Consider the following 7,930-nt stretch of genomic DNA (forward strand, 5'->3'; position numbering starts at 1 on the left):
CTCCAAGGGGGTGGTCAAACCGCCCAGCAGCCTGCGGTCAGACCAGCTGAACAGGCCAGTTAGACCGCCATAATATGGCCGGTCAGACCGGACTGTGGCCGGCGGTCAGACCGGTCAACCTCATGATATAGGGTGCATAGTATATTCCCTGAGTAAATGTGCCCTTAGAGATAGCAATTTCTTGCATCATGAGAGTCACAACATCAAACTGACGGCCCTGAATAATAGCATCAATGACATGCCAGGCCACCCCTCTGATGTCATCATTGTTTCCAAGGCGAGGAAGGATGGTAGCCCTCACAATCCTGTTGACCACACTGGGAATGGTCCTCAAACCTGCAACCTTCCCATGTGTACCGCGCTCCATCTTCATAGAACTGAGAGAGATAGTCCATGGAGAGAGGATTGAAATTGAGCTCCTCGTGCAGATCATCTCCAAAGTCAAAGCGAATGTTGAGAAGCCTCCGGAACTGCCTCCGAGAGATAGAAGAAGGAAGAGTATTGGACATCCACTTCATCTCACTATAATCTCCTGCTACCCATATTGTGGCATAGAACTGACGGATCAAGTCCTCATTGTAATCCTGCTTGAGGGTCACAATGCGGTTAATGCCCACCAGCATGAAGAGATCATGCAGGCTATGAAATTCAGGTGTCTCATTGATATCTCTCCAAGATATCCATTTGTGATCTGCAAAAGCTTTTCCAACATAAATCTGCTCATACACTGTCTTCTGGAATGCAGTGTGGAATCTGGGATTTGTAGTGTCTTTAGGCCTTAAGAACTGATCATGATGCCTTAAGATAGTGTACTATGTCGGATTCCTTATGTTTACTACAAATTGGATGGAGGGATCAATCTTTATCTCATCACTCTCGTCATCCTCATTTTCTTCATTACCGCTGCCATCCTCTCCACTTTCCTCTTCAATACCTTCCTCAACGTTTTCTTCAGCCTCTTCGTCACTTTGAGCATACTACTCAGCACTAGAATTATCAGACTCTACATCTGACTCACTGGCAGGATCTTGAGCAAGCTGGCGACGAGTACGAGGAGGCATCTCTGAAGAAAGGACACAACAAAATGAGGATATGATATTAGCAAGAATTCTAGAACGAGATTTGAGGTGGAGAAAATTTGCGCATATAACTTGTGAAAGTTGGTCAGACTACAGGACGGAGTCTGGTCAGACCGGTAGTCAACTTCCGGTCAGACCGCATGGTGACTGCTGGTCCGACCGCCATCGCCCGACAGGTCAGACCGCGGGCTGAGGGCTGGTCAGACCGCCGTATTACTGCCGGTCAGACCGTGACGCAGGCTGGTGAGACCGGCCACCAACCCACGGTCAGACCGCCGGTGGTGGCAGACCACATCCCACAAGTTTAAGCAATCACAAAATTTTCAACAACCACAAATTTGAATCTAAAATAATGCTACAACAAGAAATACAGAATTTGAAACATAAACAACAAGGGTATGGCCTCTTTCATGAAGATTGAAAAGAGGGAAGAACTACCCTTAACCCTAGAGATTGAAATAGACCAAATTGAGATTAGATTCAAACGGGAGAGGGATTTACCGGTTGAATGGAGGGGATTTGCACCAAGAACTACCCTCTATTTGTGCAAATCGAAGAACACCTCGTGCTTCACCTAAGGTTCCATGCCATGGATCAAAAACAAAAGAAAATGAAAGTAATCCATGGAATGGAGAGAGGAAGCGGAGGAGGATCACTTACGGTGTAACCGGAGAGAAATCTACGGTCAAACCGAGGGGATTTGAGAGGAGGATGTGGTTAGGGTTTGAGAGGGGAGATAGAGAGAGGATTTTTGGGTTTCAGAAGTGTGTGGGTGAGAGAAGGAGAGGAGAGGTCGGGCAGGGAAGAGGGAGTTAAAACTCCCTGGGCCCACTGGCCAGTTTGACGGCCGCTACCCGGCCGGTCAAACCGCCTCACCCGGTCGGTTAGACCGCGCGTATAGTGCCGGTCTGACCGCCGGCCTCAGCCGACAGTGCACAGCCCTTGCACAGTTCGGCTGCCCCCAAACAATAAAATCCACAAATAAAACAGGTTTGGAGCAATTTCTTTTGAATGTATGAGTTAAAATATTGCTATCCATCCATAATATTTGAAAATCATGATGGTTTGCGACAAAACTCATTTAAGTGCTAGGAGGTGACCGTTTATGGTCTATAGAGGGATTTTGGACCAAAACAATTTGCAAATAACTTTTGAAGGAAATAGTTTTTGAAATCGATTTGAATACCAAAACATTTGAAATAGACTTCTGTACCAACATTGTTTTAGCACTTTTCCCAAAAACCTGCTCAATCCCATTATAAGGATGAAACCACATTTTAGCCAAAACTAAGAATCTAGTTTCTTTAAGAGAGGGTAAAAAAAGCATTTTCAATCAAAGATTGTTTTTTTTGCAGAGAGAGGGTTGGAAAATATATTGGAGACCTTTTGAAACATTTTCCAAGAGGTAGTTCTCAAATTTCAATTATTTTGCAAAAGTTTTGACTTATGTTGACTTGGTCATTTTGAAAGCACTACTAGCACTTGTTAGTTATTTTTCTCACATATAAGAGAAGGTGGGGGCATATGCAAGAGTGCAAAGCTCTCCCTTAATGTGATATGCTCCAAGAGGGAAAGAACGACAAAGAAACAATAAAATCAAAGCACAAAAGAGCAAACTTACAAAGAACAAGAAAATAAACATGATGCACAAAATCAAGCCACATTAGAGAAATCTATGACATTTAACTCATTCCTCAATTTGCAAAAGCGGGTTTCATCAAGAGGCTCAGTAAAGATGTCGGCTAGTTGATCCTTTGTTCTTATATGGCTGATGACTATGTCACTCTTGGCAACATGGTCTCTTAGAAAGTGGTGGCAAATGTCAATATGCCATGTTCTAGAATGTTGGACCGGATTATTGGCTATCTTTATGGCACTATCATTGTCACATAGGAGAGGGGTTTTGGTAAAGGATATGCCATAGTCCAACAAAGTTTGTTTCATCCAAAGCAATTGGGCACAACAACTACCCGCCGAAACATATTCCGCCTCGGCGGTAGAGAGGGCTACGGAGTTTTGTTTCTTGGATGACCATGACACAAGAGATTTACCAAGCATTTGGCAACTACCGGATGTACTCTTTCTATCCACTTTGCAACCAGCATAACCCGAGTCAGAATAGCCAACAAGCTTAAACTTAGCACCTTTTGGGTACCACAAGCCAATAGTTGACGAATGCTTTAAATATCTTATAATTCTTTTCATGACCACTAAGGGACACTCCTTAGGAGTGGCTTGAAACCGTGCACACATGCAAACACTAAACATGATATCCGGCCTAGATGCGGTAAGGTAAAGCAAACTACCAATCATAGAATGATAAAGCTTTAAGTATACCGGTTTACCTCCCTCATCAAGGTCGAGATGTCCATTTGTCACCATGGGAGTCTTGATTCACTTTGCATCCTCTAAGCCAAACCTCTTGAGTAGATCCTTGATGTACTTGGTTTGGCTCACAAACGTCCCTTCCTTGAGTTGCTTGAGTTGAAGTCCAAGAAAAAAGCTGAACTCTCCAATCATGGACATCTCAAACTTCCTAGACATCATATCACGAAATTCCTTGCAATACACCTCATTAGTAGAACCGAATATGATATCACCAACATAAATTTGACATAGAAAAGAAATCATCATCAATGATTTTTGTGAAGAGGGTGGTGTCAACCATTCCAATTTTAAAATCCTTTGACAAAAGAAAGTCTCTCAATCTTTCATACCAAGCTCTAGGAGCTTGTTTTAGTCCATAGAGAGCCTTTGAGAGTTTATAAACATGGTTAGGATTTTTAGGATCTTCAAAACCGGGAGGTTGTTCAACAAAAACAAGCTCAGCAATTTCACCATTAAGAAAGCACATTTCACATCCATTTGAAATAATTTTATATCGAAACATGATGCAAAAGCAAGAAGAAAGCAAATAGCTTCAAGTCTAGCTACAGGGGCAAAGGTTTCACCAAAATCCAAACCTTCAACTTGTGTGAAGCCTTGTGCCACTAGTCTTGCTTTGTTTCTTACCACCAACCCATTTTCATCTTGTTTGTTTCTAAAGACCCACTTTGTCCCAATGATATTGTGGTCTTTAGGCCTTTCAACCAAAGTCCACACTTTGTTTCTTGTGAAGTTGTTGAGCTCTTCTTGCATGGCATTTATCCAATCTGAATCGCGAAGAGCTTCATCTACATGTTTTGGCTAAAGACAAGAGACAAACGAGTAATATTCACAAAAGAAGCAACACGATTTCTAGTTTGAACACCCTTACTAATATCACCCAAAATTTGATCAATTGGGTGATCCTTGGAAAGAGAGGTGTGTATTCTTGGTGGCATGAGTGGATCTTGTGCCTTTTCCTCCTCCACTTCATCATGAGCTTGACTTGGCGTAGCGGAAGTAGATGGCTCATTTTGATTGGAGGTGGATGGCTTGTCTTCCACTTCATTAGGCTTGATGTCACCAATAGACATGTTCTTCATAGCTTTCATCAAGCCTTCATCACCTACATCATCCAAATTCTTGTGCCTCTCTTGGGAGCCATTAGTCTCATAAAATTGGACATCGGGGGTTTCTTCTACTATACCTTTACTTTTGTTGTAGACCCGGTATGCCTTGCTATTTGAGGCATATCCTAAAAGAAAACCTTCATCACACCGACTTTCAAATTTGGTTAGTCTAACACCCTTTCGATAAATATAACACTTGCAACCAAAAACACAAAAATAGGCAACATTTGGCTTTCTCCCAACAATTAGCTCATAGGAAGTCTTTTTCAAAAGACGATGCAAATAAAGCCTATTTGTTGCATGGCAAGCGGTGTTTATGGCTTCCGCCCAAAAGGAGTCGGAAACACCATATTCATCGAGCATAGTTCTTGTCATTTCAATTAATGTACGATTTTTCCTTTCTACTACACCATTTTGTTGAGGTGAGTAAGTGGCGGAAAATTCGTGCTTAATACCGAGATCATCACAATAGTCCTCAATATTGGTGTTTTTAAACTTGGACCCATTTTCACTTCTAATTTTCACAAGAGAGCAATTAAATTCATTTGAGCCCTTTTTGAAAATTTCTTGAAAAGGTTGGCAACAATGGACTTGTCATGCAAAAAGAATACCCAAGTAAATCGAGAATAGTCATGTGTAAGAGCTCCTATAGGTTGTTGGGCCAAACAAATCCATGTGTAAGAGCTCCAATGGTCTAGATGTGGACATGATACTTTTGGAAGGATGAAACATGCAACTTGCTTGCCGGCTTGACAAGCACTACAAAGCTTATCCTTCTCAAACTTCAGATCTTTCAAGCCCACAACTAGATCACGTTTTGAAAGTTTACTATGCCAAAGCCAACCCAATGAAGTTTTTGCAATCAAACAAGTTTTCAAGCTTGCTTCACTAGAAGAGAAATCAACCAAGTAAAGATTTCCATATCTAAAACCCTTAAAGACACAAGACTTGTCTTGAAGACTTGAAACAACAACCTCATGAGGAAAGAAGTTACATGACAAGCCAAGATCACAAATTTGAGTAACCGAGAGCAAGTTAAAATTGAGAGATTCAACAAGAGAGACATTTTGAATAGACAAGTCATTTGAGATAGCAATTTTACCTAAACCAATTACCTTTCCTTTGCTATTGTCTCCAAATGTCACTTTCTCCTTTTCTTTTCCTCCCACTTCAAATCTGGTGAACATAGCCCTATCACCGGTCATGTGTTGAGTGCATCCACTATCAAGCACCCAATGGCTCCCACCGGTGCGGTAGTTCACCTACAAAAGATGATCAAACTCTTTTAGGTACCCAAACTTTGTTGGGTCCTTGGAGGTTAGAGATCAAAGACTTAGGCACCCAAATGGAATTCTTTTTACTACCAAGTATAGGGGAACCAATATACTTGGCAACAATCCTACCATCAGAAGTCTTCCTAAGCATATAGTGTGAGTCAAACAAGTATGGCTTGGGAGGCTTGCCACCATGGCAATTATTCACCAAATGCCCAACCTCATGACACTTAGTGCAATACTTGCCATTGCTCTTGAAAAAGCGAGTGACATGGTGTGAAGGTTTCTTTCCCTTCGTCGGAATAAATCCAAGTCCCTCCTTGTTAAGGATACACCGTTGTTCACTCAAAATTTTGTCAAGAGTGGTCTTGCCCTTAAAGCATCTTTCCAAACTCTTATTGAGCTTGGCCACTTACTCTTTGAGCTCATTGTTCTCAATGACAAGTGAGGTATCATGAGTGGACACACAAGAACTAGAGCTAGAGCTAGGCACATCCATAAGATCATCACAAGAGGTGGAAATGCTAGATGATGCAACATGAGCAATATGACAAGTAGTACTATAATCAAGCAAATCACAAGATATGCCAACATCAATAAGTGCTCCATGTTGTGTAGTGGAAAGGAGATTGTCATGAGCTTCCTTAAGCTTCTCATGAGAAATGGTTAGTTTCTCATGTGAAGTCTTTTGCTCCGCATACAAGACTTTCAAAGAAGCATGATCCTTCTTTAGAGTCTTGAACTTGACTATCTCCTTTTCACTATAAGCATGGAGTTCCTCAAACATACTCACACGCTCATCATAGGAAACATCATCACAATCATCATCACTTTCACTATCACTAAAGGATGATACCTTACACGAGTTCTCTGCCATGAGACAAAGAGGAGCGAAGAGTGATGGAGCCTCCTTGATAGCAACCACGGCCATCTTCCTTGTCATGCCCTGAGTTTTACCCTAGCTAAAACTCAATAAAATAATGTATTAAAAATAATTTGTTAATTAAAGTTCAGGAGAAAACCCAGCGTAATAATTTAATTTAATTTGATTGGAAGCTTTTTGGATGTTCTAAAATGTCCGAAAGGCATTTTAAATTATTAACAGGATTTATATTTGAATTGCAGTAAATAAAATTTGGTCTAATAAACTTAATAAAAATTGGCAAAATTGGAGGCAATTTCTTTTTTTTCCCTCCTTCCTTTTTCTTTCTTTTTTCCCTTCTCCTTTTTTTCCCTTTTTCCCTTTTCTTTTTTCTCTTTTCTTTTTTTCCTCCCTGGCCGAAGTCCTCCCTGCCCTCTCTTCCCTGTGCGATCCTCCTCCTCCCCCTGGACGCACGCACATCTCCTCTCCTCCTGTGTCACGACCAGAAATTTACACCAAATTTCTGAACAATAGCATGTATTAAATCTCGGTCCAGGCATCAGCCCGAGATTAATGGGGTTGCTGACGTCAGCGAGGAGAGAGGAAGCTGACGGCTGACAGGTGGGGACCACCTGTCGGTGAGAGAGAGGGAGAGGGAGAGACTGACACGCGGGCCCGGGGAGGAGAGAGAGAGGAGGCGGGCGCGGGGACGACTGACGGGTGGGGCCCACTCGTCAGCGAGAGGGGAACAGAGAGGAGGTGACAGAGCGCGCGGGCTCGGGCGGACGGCAGCGACCGGCGGGAGCGGCGGGCGACGCGGCGACGGCGACTGCGTGACAGCGACGACCGGCGAGCGGCGCCGGCGCGACGACGACGACGGCCGAGGCGGCGACGCACGGTGACGGCGGAAGAACAGCGGCGACGACGACTGGCGAGCGGCGACTGGCGAGTGGCGAGCGCGGCACGCACGGGCGCAAGCGACGGCGGCTGGACGTCGGCGACGCGAAGGCGGTGGCGACCGCGAGCGGCGACGGGAGGGGCGAGCTATGGTCCCGTCCGGCGACGGTGCGCGACTCGGCGACGGTCGGCTGGAAAGGGGGAGAAAGAGGGGAGGAGGGTGCGGGTGCTCACCGGCGGCGGCGAGAGCGCGGACGGGTCGGCGAGACCGAGGCGGAGGTGACGACGCGGGCGGGAGCGGGAGATCGGCGGTGGCGGCGGAGA

The 7,930-nt window shown here is 44.1% G+C and overlaps 1 long non-coding RNA gene across 1 annotated transcript; it reads right to left on the reverse strand.

Annotated features, from left to right (window-relative positions):
• Positions 1 to 725: 725 nt before the first annotated feature.
• On the reverse strand, positions 726 to 1,825 carry LOC121053778. The gene is made up of 3 exons (XR_005811267.1): positions 1,740 to 1,825; positions 1,581 to 1,653; positions 726 to 1,063 (listed from the first exon to the last, which is right to left on the reverse strand). It is a non-coding gene; the product is annotated as an uncharacterized LOC121053778 (long non-coding RNA).
• Between the last annotated feature and the right edge of the window lie 6,105 nt (positions 1,826 to 7,930).

Source organism: Oryza brachyantha, chromosome 3, assembly GCF_000231095.2.
Source record: "Oryza brachyantha chromosome 3, ObraRS2, whole genome shotgun sequence".
NCBI lineage: Eukaryota > Viridiplantae > Streptophyta > Magnoliopsida > Poales > Poaceae > Oryza > Oryza brachyantha.